The sequence below is a fragment of the Leptopilina heterotoma genome, unplaced genomic scaffold, assembly GCF_015476425.1.
Source record: "Leptopilina heterotoma isolate Lh14 unplaced genomic scaffold, ASM1547642v1 Lhet_284, whole genome shotgun sequence".
Classification (NCBI taxonomy): Eukaryota; Metazoa; Arthropoda; class Insecta; order Hymenoptera; family Figitidae; genus Leptopilina; species Leptopilina heterotoma.
In genome coordinates this window covers 490487-510065 of record NW_025110990.1, presented here as the reverse complement: position 1 = coordinate 510065, position 19579 = coordinate 490487, and the positions used below count along the sequence as shown (strand labels likewise).

The following is a 19579-nucleotide window of genomic DNA, read 5'->3' as shown; positions in this document are numbered from 1 at the left end:
TTAAACTAATCTATTTACTTTGTACAGAAAAAATGTTCCTATTAAACAGGACTTTCCAACAATATACTTCAATTGTCCGAATTCATTTTTAAAAAAAAGTTATAAACAAAAGTCTACTATTTTATGTTACCTATATTTGAGCCACCCGTGTAGAAATCACCATGCTATGCCTAAAATTATTATTGGCCCTAGCTTGAACCTAACTTGGCAACTCCTTTTTATATATCCTAGGCTGGTCCTAACTAGGAGACCCAGTTATGACTTAGAAAAATTTGTAGGAAAATAAAGTGTCAAAATTGATACATGAAAAACATGTAAAAATTGATAAATATTCTCAATTAATATTTATAAAATTAATTGATAATCATATTTGTTTAAACAATTTATCGTTTGACATAAATCAGAAAATTATACAAATATTATAAAAAAAGTTAATTTATTAATTTTTTAATTCAGCAATTGTTTAAACAAATAATTGTTATTTACTAACTTTTCACACAATCAACCTAGAAACTAGCAGTTTTTTCTAATTTTTCAATAAGTAAATACTCAGATTAGTTAATTGCAAAATTTTAAAAGATTACAAGTGTCTAGACGCTTTATTGTCTCAAGAATTAATAAATGACAACAATTTTTTGTTTAAACAAATGCTGAATTGTTAAAATTATAAAATATCTCTATTTCATACTTCTTAACCCTTTCACGCCCATGGGACATATACGTCCCACCTACAAAATCCTCAATATCTTTGAAGAAACTTAATATATTTGAGTCTAATTTAGTGCGTTCTCTTCAGGAAGAATAGGGCTTTGAAAATAAGTAACCTAGATCATGTTAAAAAATTCCTATTGTTTAAAAAAATTCATAAATTATTGTTAAAAATCATGAATTTTTAAAATATTTTAAAATCGCCTAAAAATTGTTACTTGGGGGTTTTCGGGGTCGCTGATTATGAATCCAGTGCTAGTTTTTCAAAATTCAAAATGGCGGATCTAATATGGCAGACGACAAATGTAAAAATTAAACGGATTGGCATGAAACTTGTTACTCGGGGGTTTCTAGGGTCGCTGAATACGAATCCGGTGTTATATCTTTAAAATTCAAAATGGCGGATCCAATATGGCGGGCGTTATTTTTAAAATCGTTTAGTTTCACCAGAAACTTGTTACTCGGGTGTTTTCGGGGTCGCTGATTACGAATCCAGTGTTATATTTTTAAAATTCAAAATGGCGGATCCAAGATGGTGGACGATTTTTTTTTTACATTTTAATTTCACCTGAAACTTGTTACTCGGGGGATTTCTGAGTCGCTGATTACGAATTAAGTGTTAATTTTTAAAAATTCAAAATGGCGGATCCTACACGGCGGACGACAAATGTAAAAATTTTTTGGATTAGAGGGAAACTTGTCACTCAAGGGTTTTTATGGTCTCTTATCACGAAATTGTAGTTTATTTTAAAATTGCGAGTGTGTATTTATTTATTTATTTATTTATGTCAGTAGATGGACTTGTTTCTTTCTACTCTCACTGGATTCGTAATCAGCGACCCCGAAAACCCCCAAGTAACAAGTTTCTGGTGAAACTATACGATTTTAAAAATAACGTCCGCTATATTGGATCCGTCATTTAAAATTTTAAAAATATAACACTGGATTCGTATTGAGCGACCCTGAAAACCCCCAAGTAACAAGTTTCTGGTAAAACTAAACGATTTAAAAAAAGATCGTCCGCCATCTTGAATCCGCTATTTTGAATTTTTTTAAAATGATGTCATATTCGTAATCAGCGACCTCAAAAACCCCCGAGTAACAATTTCCAAGCCAATCCGATCAATCTGTAAAAAAGTTGCCCTCCATATTGGATACGCCATTTTGAATTTAAAAAATTTTATAATTCTGATATCAGATTCGTAATCAGCGACCCCGAAAACTATGAATAACGTTACACTTACGTTTTTTTAACCGTCCAGTTATGCCTGGGTGTGAAAGGGTTAAATTAGTTTATTGCAAAATTAGGAAAAACTGCAAGTTTCTAGGTACTTTGTATCAAGAGTTAATAAATAACAACATTTATTTGTTTAAACAAATAACTGAACTGTTATAATTATAAATTATCTTCATATTTTACTACTCAAGTGTAATAATCGCGAAATTAGAAAAAAACTGCAAATTTCTAAGTAATTTGTCACAAAAGTTAATAAAATAGTAACATTTATTTATTTATTTAAACAGATACAGACTGCAATATAATTATCATTAGTAGAATATGTTTTTAATTTCGTTCGCTGATTTTAAGTTTCGTTTAAGTTGGTGCTAAACACTAAAAGATATTGCAATTTGAATGTGGGCTGACCCACCCACACTGCAAAAAGAGGTGTCTTGATTGGAGACATTTTTGGTGTCTTAGACATCAAAAGCGTCTTGGTTTAAGACATTTTTGGTGTCTAAGACACCAAAAACGTCTCCATCCAAGACACCTCTTTTTGCAGTGCAGGTCCAACCCAGGCCCTACTTGGGCTTCCTAGCTTCATTAGCAAAAATTTCTAAGTCCAAATTAAAAAAATTTTTTTCAACAAAAAATTAATGTTTAAAATGATTTAGAACAATGAAAAACGTGTTTTTAACATAAATTTTTTGACATTTTTTTAAAAAGTGGATCACCCACTTAATTACCAAAAATTTCCAAGTCCAAAAGACGAATATTTTTTTAGACCAACCAATTAATGTTAAAAATGATTGAGAACAATGAAAAACCTGTTTTTAACGAAAATGTATAGATATTTTTTTCTTGATATAATAGGGCGTTGTCGGCAGTGGCGAGACAGCGGGTATAGCGAGACACTGCGATGTTTCAAACAGCTGAGTTGACAGTGTTGCTTTTTTTGGTGAAAAAGTAAAGTTTTATTCTGTTGAAGCTTTTTCATACGATACACACTTTCTGGATGTAAAATCTGTCACTATAATGCTGTCAATAGTTTTAAGCAAGTTTTAAAGTTTTATTCTTCATATGAAAAAGTGTTTATAAAATTAAACTTTTCAAAATTTGGTTAACGGCAAATATTTTAAGTTATTAGTATGTAAGATTCCTTCAAAATTCCTAGAACATTATGCATAATAGTCCGATAGACACAATTGTAGATCGTTATTACCGTAAATCACTGTTTCGGCAATGGCGAGACACTTATTGTCGGCAGTGTCCGGACACTGCTTGTTTAAATCTAATAAAATAGTACATTTCTAAATGACTTCGGTATTATTTTTTTTAAGTTTTGTCGGCAATATTTTGCATAACAATAACCTAATCTTAAAGTTGCGTATGTATTTTCAAATAATCTGTAATAATAAAAATAATAATCTTAACTCTTTCTTTAGATGTAAAAAAAGTAATCAATTTAAAAGGGACACAAAGGAACCCAAATGCTTTGAAATTGAAAGCCGTAAAAGACATTGTAATTGAAAAATTTGCGATTTAAAGTAATGTCTCGCCACTACCGACGTTTTTGAATGTCGGTAGTCGCGGGACATTTTTGAAATTCGGTAATAACTTTTTTTTAAGACATATGCTATCTATATTATGTAAATTTGTAAAAGATAGTCTCACTAGTCTGTCTGCACAAAAGCAGACCAAATATTCATGAAAATATGAGTCCTACACAAAAAAAACAAAGCGTGTCTCGCCACTACCGACTCTCCCCTATAAAAATATTAATTTTTGAATTTTTATATTTGAATATTATTTGATTATTATTGTTGTTGTTAAACTATTTTTTTATTTATTATAGTGTATTAGTGTCAATAAATACTATATTGAATCATCAAAAGCAAGTCAACAAGTCACTGACAATAAGACGTCGATGTTCAGTTAGGCTCCGTAGCATAGTGGTTAGGGCGTTAGTCTCGTAGTCAAAAATGTTTTAATATATCATAATTTTATAAAAAAAAGGAGAGGGTCGACGAGTACTTTATATGGCTTTTGATAAGCCCGTCTTCGACTTATAAATATGTTACTAATTTTTTTTATACGACTGTTTTGTTAGTTTTCGTCATAATTTAAATGTATTTACTGTGTTGTTAAAATAAATGAAAAAAAAGTCTCGTAGTCCGTAGGTCATAGGTTCGATTCCCGCGTGCGTTAGATTGTATTTGCTTCTTAGGTTTGCGTTTATTCCGATTTTTCTGCATTGTATTCGTATAAGTATTCAATTTAAAGATTATATATACTGTAAAATAATTTAATTAACAAATTTCTAATTTTTTTATAATTTTTAATGTATATGACGGGTTCCACGTCAAGTGACCCAGGTCAAAAATTTACATGGAATATTTGAAAAATTTGTAGTTTCTTTAAAACAAAACGAAAATACGTTTTCTATTTTGGGTTTTGCTGCTGTTTTTTAACACTTTCTAATAGTGTGAACAAATGTAGAGAAAAAAAATTGTTTGACCTTGAAAAATTAAATTAAAAAATAAAATTTCATTTTTTTATCAAATGGGCAGTTTGTATTTTTTTAAAAAAAATTTTATCATAAAGGTGAGGTTTCTTCCTAAAAAAAATGTATAGGTCAAAACGTGGGACAAGAACTTTTAACTAGTCAAATTAAGCATTTACTTCTGCCGTGCACCGTCCCACAGTGGAATTTTTTTTACAATTTACTATTAAAAAATGTCTATAGCTTACAATTTTTAACCGATTTGAGTGTTCTTTGTCTTAAGTTAAAGGGGAATAAATTCTTAAGACATCCTTCGAGGCAGATTTTGGAGATTTTAATTATTTATAATTTTTTTTAAATCAAAGTTAACAAATTAATACACTTTTTTAAAAAAAGGAGGTTTATTTTCTTATTTCGTTGATGCACATGATCTAAATCAATTTAAATTCATCCAATATGACCACCAGATAATTAATAAAGCATAAAATAATTTATTTCAATTGTTATAAACAATATATAGCCCAACAACGAGCAGGGGCGGTGGATTGCAGAAGTAAATGTTTATTTTGACCAGTTAAAAGTTCTTGTCCCACGTTTTGACCTATACATTTTTTTTAGGAAATAATGGCACCTTTATGATAAAATTTTTTTTTTTAAAATAAAAACTGTCCATTTGATGAAAAAATGAAATTTTATTTTTTAATTTAATTTTTCAAGGTCTAACATTTTTTTTCTCTACATTTGTTTACACCATTAGAGAGTGTTGAAAAACAGCAGAAAAACCCAAAATAGAAAACGTATTTTCGTTTTGTTTTAAGGGTATGTGGAATCAGCCAACTTCAATTAATACATGTATTAATATTCCCACCGGTTTTCTAAAAAAATATTTAATAAATCTTGACAAAATATAAGAAAAATAATATTTTATTTATTGAGGCATGGATCTCTAGTCCAATTAATACAAAAATTTGCTTTTAAATATTATTTTTCATTTAATAAAAAGTTTGATATTTTTTGAGAAAAAAGACAATCAAATACAAATTAATATTGAAAAAAATGAATAAATTTATATTTTTCTATGTTAACATTCATTTTTTTCAATGGCAATTTGTATTCGATTGTCTTTTTTTCTCGAAAATTGTCAAAAAAAATGAAAGTTTGAATAGAAAAATATAAATTTATTCATTTTTTTCAATATTGATTTGTATTTGATTGTCTTTTTTTCTCAAAAAATATTAAACTTTTTATTAAATGGAAAATAATATTTAAAAGCAAATTTTTGTATTAATTGGACTAGAGATCCATGCCTCAATAAATAAAATATTATTTTTCTTATATTTTGTCAAGATTTATAAAATATTTTTTTAGAAAACCGGTGGGAATATTAATACATGTATTAATTGAAGTTGGCTGATTCCACATACCCTTAAAGAAACTACAAATTTTTCAAATATTCCATGTTAGACCAAAAATTTAAACTTTGACCCCCTCCAGTTTTAATATTTGTTTAAATAAATTAATAATATTTGGTATTTTTAATTGTATCTAATAGGACTACTGTTTCTGCAAAATTTTAACCCGATCCCAAACATTTAAAATTTTGACCTGGGTCACTTAACGTGGAACCCGTCATATATTGGAGGAATATATATTAATCTCTGCATATACTAACATTATTTATGAATTCGCTTTTGGTCATCATTTAATTGAAAAAAATAATAATTAATTAAAACTAATACTTATTATTAATAATTTAGGTTATTTCTTTAACAAATATTATAAACTAATTAAAATTATAATGAAATAGAAAATACTGTCTGAGATGGTCCTTCCTAGGTCCAAAAATGGACCCATAAACTGGCCTTAACAAGGCTCCCAAGTTAGGACCAGGCTAAAATCGCATCACCAGCCATTGTTGGTCCAAACTACACTGCCTACTTAGGTCCAAGCTATTAACAGGGCAAAATAGGTAGGACCATGCTAGGACCAATTTTCATTTTCCACACGGGCATTTGGGATTTTTATTTAAATAATTAAAATGTACATTTTTATAAATAAGCATTATATTTTTGTCGATTTCAGACGAAACGGGGGTGTTTTGGCCAGATTAGCTGTTTGATACTAAGGGTTTTTTTAAAAAAAAAGGTGTGGAAAAGGCACAAAAAAATTTTTAAATTATAATGCAATTGACTTAAAACTTCACAGTAAAAAGTAAATCTTAATTTAAGATCGGTCTTAAATTCAGTACTGTCTGCTATAATGTTAAAGGATACAAAATACGTGTGTAAATTCAGCATTGACTGCCTTAAAAATGTTGCATCTTAATTTAAGGCTGCTTTCCTGACTTAAAATAAGACTTTCTTTTTACTGTGTTGGTACTCGGGGGCACGGAGAAAAATGGAAAAATGATTTATGCAGTCAGTGTAGTACTCCTTTATAGAATAATATGTGACAGGTACACACTATAGTATTAGAAGTTTCATAGCTGAACACTTTGGGACTCAACACAAGTTATCCCATTCATCATCTTAAATAAGACTGTTTATATAGTCTAAGAGGGAATAAGAGTATAAAGAATTGGAATGAGAAATTACTTTCTCATGTAATTGTTAAAAAAACGTGGCCGTGTACAAAACACAAGTCAATAATAGAAGCGAATATTGAACAACTAGTACTCAGTCCAGATCTTTCGAAAAATGAACGCCGTGCACATAAAGTAGATACCTACTCGAAAACCACAAGTTATTCTCTCTCTCACGCTAATGGTCGTTCACTTATCTTACTGTTATTTATTTATTATTAAATTCTAATAACCGTATCAAATTTAAACTAGTTGACAATATTATTTATTCAATATTATGAATATTGTTGACATTCATACTTACATTAATTACAAAGTAAAATTAACGCATAAATTAGATATTTATTTCATTTGTAAGAGATGTTTCTTAAATAGAAAATTTTACCCCATCGATTGCGTAGCCGAGAGGCTTAATGTAAAAGCGTGCGATTTATAATTATGCGTATATTTAGTTGTATGGTTAGGTTGGTAACAATCCCGTATGATTGTAAGATTTTCCGATGCATTTAGTTGTTAATTGTAAGTATGAAGATGTGGGAAGAATAAAACTTGTGAATTAATGAATATGAATATATAAAGAGTGCATTTAACTTATTTTTCTTTTTTTAATGATTGCGGTTATTGCTTTTTTTTATATAAAATTGACGAAGTGAATATAAAAGGAAACACTCGCGTCGCGTCGGCCATTTATTTTGACAGGTTCCGCGCCTGCGTTCCTTTATTGTGAAAATTTCGAAGTAGAGGACTGAGTCCAGTTTCTCTACTATGCACACTGCAGCGCGCCTTATAATCTTCGCCTGTGTTTCAATGCTCTTTACAGTGACATTTGGAACTAAGGCCCTCTATACAGTATACACTATACGCAATACTCTAAGATGCTTGATGGAAATGAATTAATGTACTTTTACAGGACTGAGTCCTGTTTTTTCAATATTGACTCCCAGTTTTTCAAACTCCATTTTTCTCCGTGTGTTAAAAATTAAAAATGGCGGATCCAAAAACCGCCAAGTAACAAGTTTTATGTCAATTACATTGGGAATTAAAAAATTTTTTTGTTTGTGTATGAATGTTCCTATAGTTCAGTTTAGATTCTGGCTTTGCATAAAAATAAAAATGCACACAAATATGTATATAAAATTTTCTCCACATAAACTTTGTTGAAGAATGAATGTAACAATTTAATTGAAATGGGTTGAATATTTTTTCCCAACGAATATAATGAGTGTTGTATTATGTCATGCTCTCTAAATCGGAATAAGTGAAATTTCACTTATTTTAAGTGAATATTCACTTATTCCATGTTTCAAAACTCTTCCACGTAGAATAAGTGAATATTCACACATGAAATAAGTGAATTATATTCACTTATTAATAATTGAATTATATTCACTTATGAATAAGTGAATTACATTCACTTATGAATAAAAGCAAGTAAAGACTCTCCCCTAAATAAAGAAATAAAAATAATAAATACAAATAAGTATAAATAATTATAAATTCAAATAAATAAAATTAATAATAAATTGAAGTTAGATTAGTCAGTTAATAATAAATATTAGCAAATAAAAAAGAAGAAAAACTGATTTGAAAATTCATTTGAAAAGCAAATATTCCGAAATTGTAATTTACCTGACGCGAGTCATTTTATTGGCAAATGACATTGTAAATCCAAACTTTAAGGGAAGTAGTAAACACGAAACCGGGGGAACTATGCAAGTTAATTTAAACCGTTTGGCTGAAGGCGGTGTACCAACCGGTTTATATGTGAAATGCACTTTAGAGAACGGGTTAGGGGTGGGTTTTGAGAGAGAAAATGGTGAGAGTGGGGAGTTTGGAAGAGGGGGTGAGTGTGAAAGTTGGAGCGACTCCAAGGCATGCACGTGGATGGTATCGTATGCACCGGAGAAACTTACTTTTGGTTTTTGAGTGTCTCGATGAGAGCCTCTTCATTGTCTATTCTTCCCTATTTGTCACGCCTTTGGTTTGCCGGCACACACTAGTTACTATGGTGACACCACACAAGGTGTGACGATGCTTGCTATCTCGTCAAAACCCTTTTTCAAACTTAAAAAGCGGAGATTCTCTTCAGCTCTCTCTCTTTCGGCTCCTCTATATTCCAGTTGCATATTGCTACACGTGCAATTGAATCAGGAATTAACAAATATACTTTCAAAGGATCAAGAAAAATCTCCCTCTATGTAGGTTATTATAGATCTTGAAAAGAAAAGTCAAAAGAATTCAGAATTGTAGAGAAATCCAACGCTTAGAATTCTTTCTCCTTCTCGCCCTCTTTCATTTTTCCACTATGTCCTTTTGCTATTAAATTATATCATTTAATAATAATAATTAATAATTTACAATAATTTTACTATTATAAGTATTATATAAAATTGTCAATTAATATGAATATTTTAAATATATATATGTAAATTAAAGTAATTATTTGAAATACGAAATTCTAATTGAAACAAATATTTAAATTACAATTTTTCTAAGGATATCAAATTGAGACAAAAATGTATCGAAATTGTTGCGATGCAACAGTTTGATACTTTTTTTGTCTCCATTTGATATCCTTAGAAAAACTGTGATAGCATAATTTTTATTAAAAATTTAAGAAAAAAAAGTAAGATTGGATCGTGAGGATAAAATTGAGACAACTTATGCTCAGAAGTCTCAATTTTTTACATTCAATTTTAACGTGAAAAGAATTCCACACGAATGCTGGGGAAAAATGTGAAATTGCGTTATTAAAATCTGATCCTTTGGGTCGTTGTTACTTTTGCTCTTCGCGAATACTGAGATTTATTCCCCCCCCCCCCTCTCTCTCTCTCTCTCTCTCTCTCTCTCTCTCCCTTGCTTTTTACGAATTGTTTCAAAAGAACGTCAAATTTCTATCGAGATAACTTGAATATTTTTATTTCCCTCAATTCTTCGAAGATTACATAAAAATATTTTAAAATCGCTTGTAAAGAGTAATGCGATTTAAGTAAAAAGGAAAAATTATTGTAATAACAGAAAACTAAAAAAAACTTTAAAAGCAAATTAATATTACAAAATTAAATACATTAAAAAAAGAAATATGAAAAAGAACAGTTATTACAGAGAAAGGTTTTTAAAAATTAAGTTATTTAAAAAGGTGATGTAGAAAATAGAAACAGAAAATAAATAGTGAAAATAGTAAAAATAATTAGAAAATGTAATTAATTTCTTAAAAATTAAATTACATGAGAAACAAGGGAAAACTTTTTTAGTGTCAAGAAAAATGTTTTAATAATTCAATTTGAGACAATTGAATTTATCAAATAAAAGAAGAGAAAAAATTTTGTTTTTTTCTTTTTATGAGGAGCATAATTTGCATGAAAGATCTTTTTTAAAAGTAGAGACCATTAACATAAACATTGTTCACGTATTCAAAGACTAAATGAGATTTCTTATTATGAAAATCTTGACTCTCGAAAGCCTTGCAAGGAGCGTGAATAAAAACGCTATATTAAAATCCTTGGTGCACTTCTAGCCTTTTTTACACTTTTTGTATCTCAGAAGAACATGGACTTTTTTCTCCACCCTCCCTCTTGTAGTTTCTTCACTTTCTCATATACTTTTTTTCAAAAGAAGTTTCTTTTTTTAAAACTGCATTAAGTGTGGGAATCTCACTAGCTTCCTGAAAATACGATTTCTATTTTAAATTTCCGTAAATTTTGTAAAACGTTTTACAATTTTACAAAATTCCAAGGCGGGAATGCCTTTTATGTTCTTTTGTATTTCAATATATGCGTGTAATGTAATTTTAACCCCTGCTTCTTTTTGTTGTATAATTTTTCTTTCTTCTAGAATTATTAAAAAGTTTTTTGTGTATTATTCTTATTCTTTTGACTTTGTGTAATTGTACCTACCTATGTATAGTAAATTACTAAATTTGGAAGTGTGTACCTATATACTTATTAACACAGTTTTTCTAAGGATAACAAATAGAGACAAAAAAGAAATCAAAACGTTGCTTCGCAACATTTTTAATTCGTTTTTTGTCTTAATTTGATGTTCTTAGAAAAACTCTGTTCATAAACTTCATTTCTATATTTCGCTTTTTTGTATTCACTTTCTAATAAAAATTCTATCTTCAAATAGTGTTAAAATATTAAAGTGCCAAATGATATCCGGGTGTTTTCAAGGGTCGTTGATTATGAATCTGATGTCAGAGTTTCATAATTCAAAATGGTGGATCGCCGATTAGAATTTAAGGGTAGATTTTCAAATTTAAAAATGACAAATCCAATATGCCAAACCGAAATTTCAAAATTTCTTGGATTTTTATGAAGCTTAACATCTATAGGTTTTCGGGGTCGCTGATTATAAATCTGATGTTCGATTTTCATTTGGGAAAATGACTAATCCATTATGGCGGACTCAAGTTTTTAAATTTAATAGATTTTTTATCCCACATGCACAAAAATGGCGCATTTAGATAGCTGACGACAGGGAGTAAAGTCACTCATTTGTTCGACCATATGAAAATGGCGTCCATTTTCTCCCAAGAGGCAAACATAACAGCTGATCCCATGCGTTATTTTCGCCCATGGGAGAAAACGGCCGCCATTTTCATATAAGTCGAACAAGTGAATGACTTTTACTCCCTGTCGTCTGCTATCCACGGTGGTCTTCAAGCACTTTTAGGTTTACCTAAAATGAGTCAAAATTGTGCTAACGCAGTTTTATCGGGAATCGGCCCAAGATTCCAAATTTTCATTTCCGAAAATCGTAGCTGATTCTTTTTTCGAAAAAAACCAAAAAAACATATATATATATGGGCAATTCCACGTGAGATTTTAGTCGACGTCTTGAAATCGACCAAAAATATTTTTTTTCTATTCTGTATCGAAAAAAACAGATACGTATTTTTTTATTATTGTTTAATTGTCCAAATTTTCGAGTTATGAATTTTCGAAATTTTGGACTTGTAATTGTAGACCTATATTTAGTAGCTTATAAGTCCGAAATTATTCAGTTTAGGAAAAAGTTGTCAAAGAATGAAACTTTTAGTTTTCTTTCGACTTTTAAGAAATGTAAAAAAAAAATTTTTTGTTAATTTTTTTAAATTTTTTATTAAAAAAATTTTTTTTTTATAAACAAATTAATTTTTTTTAACTTTACCCTGGATTTTTTTTATTTTTTTTAAATTTATTTATTCCTTATAATATATAGAAGATTTTTCAATAAATCCCCAGGTGGGACTGATGTGTTGAATGAGTTTTAAAACATTTTCAAAAATCACTTGCAAGCATCACAGTGGGATTTTTTTACAATTAACTTTTTAAAACTGTCTACAGTGTATAATTTTAATCTATTTAAGAGTTCTTTTTTTAAATTAAAGGATCTACGCTGTATAGACAATTTTAGAAGTTAATTGTAAAAAAAATCCCACTGTGATGATTGCAAGTAATTTTTGAAAATGTTTTAAATCTCATTCAACACATCAGTCCCACCTCGGGATTTTTTGGAAAATCTTCTCTATATTATAAGGAATAAATAAATTTAAAAAAAATAAAAAAAATCCGGGCTAAAGTTAAAAAAAATTAATTTATTTATAAAAAAAAAATTTTTTTTAAATAAAAAAAAAATTTTTTTTAATAAAAAATTTAAAAAAAAATTAATTTGTTTATAAAAAAAAATTTAAAAAAAAATTTTTTGTTTACATTTTTTAAAAGTCGAAAGAAAACTAAAACTTTCATTTTTTGACAACTTTTTCCTAAACTCAATATTTTCGGACTTATAAGCTACTGAATATAGGTCTACAATTAAAAGTCCAAATTTTCGAAAATTCATAACTCGAAAATTTGGACAATTAAACAAAAATAAAAAAATACATATCTGTTTTTTTTTCAATACAGAATAGAAAAAAAAATATTTTGGGCCGATTTTAAGAGGTCGACTAAAATCTCACGTGGAATTGCCCATATATATATATGTTTTTTTGGTTTTTCTTCGAAAAAGAATCAGCTACGATTTTCGGAAATGAAAATTTGGAATCTTGCGCCGATTCCAGATAAAACTGCGTTAGCACAATTTTGACTCATTTTAGGTAAACCTAAAAGTGCTTGAAGACAACCGTGTATCTGAAATCGCCACTTTTGTGCATTAGGAATAAAAAATATCGTAAGTAACACGGGAATAAAGGCAGCCAATTTGTTTACGATGATTTTTGTGACACGAGTGGAGGTCTCGGGGCGCCATCGACCTCCACTCGTGTCACAAAAATCACCGTAAACAAATGGCTGCCTTTATACCCTTGTTGCTTAATATACTATTTATGAGACTTGTTATCTAAGGCTTTTCGAGCTCGCTGATCACGAATCCGACGAAAATTAAAAATTTGATGGATGTTCATGAAACTTGATATATCTAGGAGTTCTCGGGGTCGCCGATTAAGAATTTCATGTCAGATATAACTCAAACAAAAAACTTTTTTCATTTTTTAACTCATAGGACACCTTTAGAAGGATGTCCTCAACATATATTAATAGTTGATTTTCGTTTTTCTTATAATTGAGGCTCCGGATCTTAAAAGGGCACTTTCCGCATAGACTTTACATGGTGAAAGTGCCCTTTTAAGATCCGGAGCCTCAATTCTGAATTTTAATAAATAAATAAATCGTTAAAATATATTTGCTTAATAAATATAAATTTTTGTTATTTAATTATAAAAGCGTAGATAAATACTTAGGGATGTAATTTTTTTTTTATATAAAACAACGCAAGAGAGAAAGGAATGAATGTAAAATTGGATAATTTGTTGCTTCGCGGTATAGCTGTGAATTTCAAGCTTGAGAAGTAAATAGAAAGAATGGATAAGAGCCAGGGCGGAAAACAAGAGAGAAGATACTACAAAAGATAGAAAAATGCAGAGAGAAAAAGAGAGAGAAGAGTGTCACAAACTCAGCGAGGTGTAACGTAACCAAGTCTGGCGCCGTATTTGTCTCAGAGCAAGAGAGAACGAGAGTATGTGCAACTATTTTCCTGCGTTTCTCCCATTTTCTATTAATTTTTCCTCCCTCTTTTCACTGCAAGTGTTTCACCTTCTGTAAAACTACTTATTCAATGTTTACTCGACCCAGTACCATGCGGAGAATCATTCGAATAAACCGAAAACCGCTCGAAAAATTTTTCTCAACTCGGAATTTCTCGCATTCTTTAAATATATATATTAAAAAATAATATTTTCATAATCTCTGAAAATTATTTCTTTTCTACAATGTAGGGGAGACTGGGGTAAACCCGCTCACTTTTTTTCAGATCAGTGAAAATCTAGGAAATTATTCTCTAAATCCAAGTTAATTTATATCATTTGAAAGCTTATGATTTCTACTAAAAAAATAAAAAAGAGTTTTTGATTTATCTTTTTTAGTTTTACTTAGAGAAACTTTTTAATACACATATACCAAATTTCGAAATCACAATTTTCCAGGGTAAACCCGCTCACTTTATCTTTTCAAGACGGAACAGTTTTATTTTTTAAATATTAAAATTCGTCTTATTCCCGTCTTAAGTATGATTTATTATTGATAATTTATGAGTTATATAAACAACAAATTTTATTTGTTTGTTTGTTTTTTTTATTTTGTTTTTTATTTCTATAAACAACAAATTGGTTTAATAAATAATGAACATAGATTTCATGAATTACAACTATGGATTTAAATAGTGTTATATTTTATTAAGAGAAAGTGAAATTTAGTTACAATTTTGGTTTTAATAAGTCATAAATTGTGTTATTGTTGAAATATAATAAGTGAAATTATTTTATTCTAAATTTTAAATTAAAAACTAAGTGAGCGGGTTTACCCCGACTTCACGTGAGCGACTTTACCCCGAGTGTATTCCTCACATTTCAGAATAAATTTAATTAAATCTTTTTGAAATAAGATAAAACTATACATGTACTTCGAAAAAGGACATCCAATAGCAACAAAAAAAATTTGCGAAATAAATTAAGACTCAAAAATAATGATCGAAAAACTTAAAAATCCAAAAAACGTTTTACGAAATCACATCGTGAACCACCTACTTTTGATAATTAATATTATTGTACGGAATAAAATTTGTAACATAATATTATGATTAATGAACTCAGAAAATCATCGAGTTTCACATATATGAAAATTAGATTTTTTTAAAATATGGTCGCAACGACTCTCAGACGAAAGTCAATGGACTGACCCAGTAAAGATTCTGCTACTAATGTAGTTTTAAGTATTATTAATTGAAAATCAATTAATGATGGGTAAATTAATATATTTTTCAAATAATAAAGTGTACTTCTTTCATTAGTAACACTGAAACATATATACTATAGAAAATACTAGGAAAAATCAACGGTTTTTAATATGCATTCATGACTGACATATTTGATAATTTCACAGAATTCTGTCATAATATATTTCTAATTTAAATAAATTAATAATTGTCGGAATGTATGTACATTCCGACATTTTATGAGCTATTCTATCAAGTAAGATTCAAAATAATTTTTGTAATTATTTTGAAAAAATTAGGCTTAAATTTCAAAATGAAAATAATAATTTTTTAAAAATCGCAATAATTGTGTCACTTGCAGGAATACCCACACTTACCCTAGTCGAAACATTTGTTCCTATTCCCTGGAACGTTTTCTCTTTCTTTCCCAACTATTTTCTCTTTTCCGCCCCCTTTTATCTATATATATATATATATATATATTCAGGGAGAGTTTCTCTTTTATTTCTATTCCTGCACGGTTGTCCTTTTCCACTTCCCATTCCATTTTCGCCCTATGCGCCTTCATTTACCAACAGCGTAATCCCAAAAGGAACTGCTAACAATTTCTCGTCAATTTTTTCAACAATTTATCTTTAATTAAAATATTAACATTCTTCAATGGACCTTTATCTATATTTTTAATTCTATCGATCATTTTACATATGATGGTAATTTATTTTTTATTATAATTTTTATTGTTCTTTATTAAAAATTTTCCAGTTTGAATGTTTCGCTGATTTTTTTGTTGTTTTTTTAAGTGTCGGCTTTTAATCACTTTTAAATATTCATACTCTTGATTTCATTTGCAAAGCAATTAAGGTCAGCAATATAGAGATTATATAAGTTTGTTTGAAAATATTATTAACTAAAGAGAGAAAAAAGGAGAGATTTTTTGAGTTTATTTAGTCCGAGAACGAGATAAATTAATGTTGGATTTATCAAAGTTATTTATACCATTGTTTGTGTCAGGGAGGGACATATTCGGAGACTGGTAGATGCTTTTAACGAGAAGGGTGGTTCCTTAAAATTTACAGTAGAGTATTCAAAAAATAAAGAAATAAATTTTTTAGACTTAAAATTGATTTTTAAAAAAGGTTTTATTGAGACAAATTGGTACCAAAAACCATATTCCTCGGGTAGATATTTAAATTTTTGGTCCAACCATCATATTAATATTAAAAAGGGAATCATATTTTCTTTGGTGGATAAAACTATTTTACTATCTGAACCACATTTCCATGCTGAAAATTTAAATTTTATTTTTGAAAAATTAAAACAAAACAACTACCCTTATAATTTCATAAAAAAGAATATCGATCAAAGAATACAATTTTTGACTTTGAAAAATAATAATAATAACGTTATAAATTTTGACAGAAAATTGATCGAACCTTCACGCACTATAGTAATTCCATATGTGCCTGATATTCTCAAACCAACCATAAACCTATGTAAAAAATTAAATATCTCAATAGTCTTTTCAACCCTTATGAAACTTCATAACAATTTACTTCCATCCCCTAAGGACAGAATTCCAAAATTCGAGAAGACCAACGTTATATATAAATTAAGTTGTAATGATTGTAACGGCATATATATTGGCCAGACAATACAAGAACTAAGAAAAAGAGTTTCTGCTCATAAACATTCACAACTACGCAAAAAGACCAACACAGCGTTATGTAAACACTCTACGAATTTAAAACATACATTTTGCTTCGACCAAAACAGCGTTAAAATCTTAGATGTCGAAGGTTCTTATAGAAACAGAAACTTTTTAGAAATGTATTACATCGCAAAGGACTCAAATTCCGTAAATTTCCGAACTGATATTGACAATCTATCAATAATGTATTTTGATATTATTGGAACATGTGATAGAATTTCGAACACTAAAGGACAATAATTCCGGTGCATACCTATACATCTATGAAATAACCTTCATATTATTTGAAGGAATTTCTGTCACTGTGAATCAATCTTTATATATTTTTTCTTCTACAGTTTGTGTTGTGTCATAGACTTTACTATTGTATATTTTATGTTTTTTGAAATTGTATCACTGTCCTTTGTAATGATGAGCACATGTGTTATTTATTTTGTTTATTATTTTTATGTTTATTTATCAATTTGGAATGTTCTGTTGGATTTTTATTTATTATAAAATGAAGGAAGTCTCGATGGATCTTGTTCAAACAAGAATCCAGTAAATCCGAACAAATTTTATTCCATTTTTTGACAGGTCTCGACTTTGAGGATATGTTGGCCTTTAAAAACTTTTCGAATTTAAATTTTTTAAAAGTTTTATAAATTTGTATCATTGAACAATGTGGTAAGTCTATTCCACACACAATGTTGCTATTGATTTCATATTTTCTATTTACTCAACTTTTTTATATTTTTTCTGTAGTCCTGATGAGCTGTGTTCACAGTGAAAATGCATTCGATGAAATAAAGTAATAATTGCTGATTTTTAACAACTTTCTCAAATCTTTTGGACCCAAGGCCACAATATAAACAATTTTATTTGACAAAAATTAAGGTCCTGAAAACACTCTACGTTTCAAAGTTATTTCTTAAATTAAAAATAGGACTCTTGGAAAAATTTTAATTCTAGGCTTGAAATTACATTCTTCTTATCTGATCTTGGTTCCAAAGTTTAAATCTCAATTTCTATTTTTCACATCGAAGTTATAAAAATTGTTCAAAGTTGATCATGAAAATGTTTTACGAAAGTTATATAAGTAAAATGACAGGATTATTTCCGCAGCTTTTTCAAACCCCTGAAATTTTAATGAATCACCACACGATTCTACTTATGCGAGTGGAATCGACCCTCTCTATCTCTCTTGTGCGATTCCTATCCATTTCCATGGTAGGCAGGTTTATTTTTGTTCCATATGATTCATTCGATTGAACATGACTTGTGGTTACTGCTCGGCAATATATTTTCGATATTACTGAACGACATACCGGCACCGCAATCCCGAGAGCCTCCTGTATATTCTTCAACCATATTATACCCGTGCGCGTTTTAGTTTCTTCTTTCTCTCTCTCTCTCTCAAAGTAAAAATACGTACGAACCTACATAGCAAAGAAGAAGAAAAAAATAAGAAAAGGAGACCAGGAAAATATAAGTTTGTACGTGTTCTTGTGTCTCTCAAATTCAACGGGTTAAAATACTTGGGAGGAAAAACCGCAATTTCATTATATATATATATATATATATATATATATATATATATATATATATATATATATACTAGGGGGGCTTCGCCCCCCTGCGCGCTTCGCGCGCCAACCCCCTATCTCTAGTTTTATATTAATTTTAATTTTTATAAATTTAAAGTAATTTTTTCTTAATATCAATGCATCTTAATAAATTGCATACAATACATGACAAAATACACATAGATTTTGACGTAATGTAATAATCGTTATGGACCTTTTTTATATATATGTCAAAAATTAGATAAAACTTTGACATATATTTTGACCCATTTTAACCTATAGGTTAAAAAGGCGTCAAATTTTAAATAGATTTTGACGTATCATAGATACGTTTATTGTCCTTTATTGTCCCTTTTTAAGTTGTAGTTAAATAAAAGTCAAATTACACATAGATTATGACGTAACTAAATGAGAAAGTAAAAATAAAACGTCAAAATTAGGTCAAAATGATAGGTGTAAGAGCAAACACAATTTTAAAATTACCTTACATTGTTAGGTAAGATGCCAAACTTCACCTCATCATTAAGTCTGCGCGCGGAAATTGTTTGACAAATTTTGACGTCTATGTCAAAGCTGCCCTCAAACTTGACCTAAATTTTGAGGGTAGCGGGAATTCTTTGTCAAATTTTGATGTGTAGGTCAAAACTGCCCTCAAAATTGACCTAAATTTTGAGGGTAGCGGAAATTGAAAATTGAAACTTTCACGTCTAGGTCAAAACTGCCCTCAAAATTGACCTTAATTTTAAGGGTAGCGGGAATTCTTTGTCAAATTTTGACGTCTGGGTCAAAACTGCCCTCAAAATTGACCTAAATTTTGAGGGTAGTGGAAATTGTTTGTCAATTTTTTATGGGTAGGTCAAAATTTCCCTTAAAATTGACCTAAATTTTGAGGGTAGCGGAAATTCTTTGTCAAATTTTGACGCCTAGGTCAAAACTGCCCTCAAAATTGACCTTAATTTTGAGGGTAGCGGAAATTCTTTGTCAAATTACAGTATACCATGTATTTCGGAAATATTCCCTACTATTAATTCGGAAATTCTACCAT

At 29.1% G+C, this 19579-nt stretch overlaps 1 protein-coding gene and 1 long non-coding RNA gene across 5 annotated transcripts in view; both read left to right on the top strand.

The window, feature by feature from the left end:
• LOC122504191 (SAM and SH3 domain-containing protein 1-like) overlaps window positions 1-19579 on the top strand; it is a 641260-nt gene that overhangs the window by 158174 nt on the left and 463507 nt on the right. The window lies entirely within an intron of this gene.
• On the top strand, window positions 16268-17834 carry LOC122504193. The gene is made up of 2 exons (XR_006301817.1): window positions 16268-17635; window positions 17714-17834. It is a non-coding gene; the product is annotated as an uncharacterized LOC122504193 (long non-coding RNA).